We start from the raw sequence: 1,954 nt of genomic DNA, 5'->3' as shown, positions 1-1,954 counted from the left end.
TGATTCTGACACGTCCCTTCTTATTGGTGTTGGCTGCTTTCAAAGTCAACTACCATGCGGATCCTGGGTGGAATTCAAGAGGCTGGGAAAAGGGAGCAGAATTCAAACCTAATCCATCAACCCTAATCCTTCTGTGCTGGCAACTTTTTGATCAATATTCAGAGTTACACAACAGGGAGTACATGCTGGCTGTGTTATAGCCTGATGTTATAGCTGATGTATAGATTAATTCCCTTCATTCGAATTCAAAAGGTATTAAGAATAAGGGTGTAGATGTTTTATGCTTATTCTAATGCATCATCATAACCTACATTCAGGAATTTCTACAGGAGAATTTACTCTCAAACTAAATTATTGACACCTTAGAAAAATTGCTGACATTAACTACACTAACCGTACAAACAGTAAGAGCACAACATAGCATTGCACTAGAGCCTAACATAGTTCCTGTTCTACCTATCCACTCATGTGTAAGAACCCTATACCTAACCCTAACCCTAACCTTAACCGCACACGGAAGCCACTAGTCGGAGTGGCGATATGTCGGAATGGAAGGCGGTTACCGTGTAAAACAACCTGTCTTCCATTGAGTGTCTGAGGATTCCCTGGTCTAAGATGGAGGAAATCATTTAGGAACAGACTTTGCAAAGGAAGGAAGTGTCTGCGTGTTACTGGTGGCTAAGGAGACAGGCCTATACATGCAGATATTTCACAATACTGTACAATAGCCATAAATGTGAAGCTAACTTATAATGTTCTGAGGGAAAACTCAATTTGTTAATGGTAACCAGACATTTTTCATTGTCTTCTACACTGTATGTTGCTGATGATGACGATAAGCTTGCATCAACATGAGCATGGATGTGGTGCAGTACATGTCCCTGTGAGATATTTGTAATTCATGGAAGTGGTAGTGTTACTCATTTTAGACAGTATTTACACTGAAACAACATCCACTGCAGGTTTTGCATCATACATTACTATGCAAATGTCAACCTATATTTTTCAGAAATTCTGACAATCATCCTTTCACACAGTACATATGCATAAGATTGCATTATAAGCCAAATACACTGTGCAAATCATTATAACCTACAGGGTACCAAAATAAAAAAAGAGTGTTAATGTGTGATAAAGAAAAAAAAACAGCTATCATAATTTAATACTGTGACAATAAATTATCTTCTTCATGATGCCACGGCTGCCAATACCAATGGTATGGATTTGGTTCACCTCTGAATTGTATGGTAGATTACATCACAGCGTAAAATTATAGAATAGACATTTGGATGGACAAATGGGTTTAACTGGCTACCATGCATCAGATCTGTTGTTCACTGTTACTCCACCTGCTGTGGTGAATCAACAAATGTGTTGGGAGAGCACCACAAATAGTACCCAGTGTTCATTTCAATGTATTCATTTTATTTAATAAAAAAAAAACGAATGGAACCTGTTCATTTGACCCTGACCATTTAGGTACAATTTTAAATGTGTAATGATTTTGATGTGTAGAACACAAATGCAAAGGCATTGTAATGAATGACTATAGTACTCACATGGGCAGTGTGAGACCCCTTGAATATCTCTTGCTCGTCTGTGCCTGGGCGTCCTTCCTCGTCAGTCACAGATGCAATGTTTTAATTGTTGAAACCTGGAGTCCTCCAAATCAGTGCATGAGTTAGGGCTGAATCTCCCGCTCATTCTCATGTGCATACAAACACATACACATGCACACACTTTCTCTCACCCACACACATACACTTCCAAAGTGTCCTCACTAGCCAGTAGCAGGTGCCTCAAGACAGGGGCCACCTCTGTGCTCGTCTCCCCCTCATCTCCTCCTCCTCTTCTGCCCACCTTTGTCTAGGAAGGAGAGAGTAAAAGACTGGCGTGAAGAGACAGCCGACGCGTTGCCTCCCAGCTCAGCGTTTCACCCCACCAAGACACAAAA

At 40.5% G+C, this 1,954-nt stretch overlaps 1 protein-coding gene across 1 annotated transcript in view; it reads right to left on the bottom strand.

Annotated features, from left to right (window-relative positions):
* atcaya (ATCAY kinesin light chain interacting caytaxin a) overlaps window positions 1–1,688 on the bottom strand; it is a 13,986-nt gene extending 12,298 nt beyond the window's left edge. The window contains exon 1 of the mRNA XM_084067201.1: window positions 1,560–1,688. The gene's annotated coding sequence lies outside the window, so the exon portion shown is untranslated. The remainder of the gene's footprint in view (window positions 1–1,559) is intronic.
* Between the last annotated feature and the right edge of the window lie 266 nt (window positions 1,689–1,954).

The sequence above is a fragment of the Gymnoscopelus microlampas genome, assembly GCF_963454915.1.
Source record: "Gymnoscopelus microlampas genome assembly, chromosome: 9".
In the NCBI taxonomy this organism is placed as follows: domain Eukaryota; kingdom Metazoa; phylum Chordata; class Actinopteri; order Myctophiformes; family Myctophidae; genus Gymnoscopelus; species Gymnoscopelus microlampas.
This window is presented reverse-complemented; position numbering and strand designations above follow the sequence as displayed.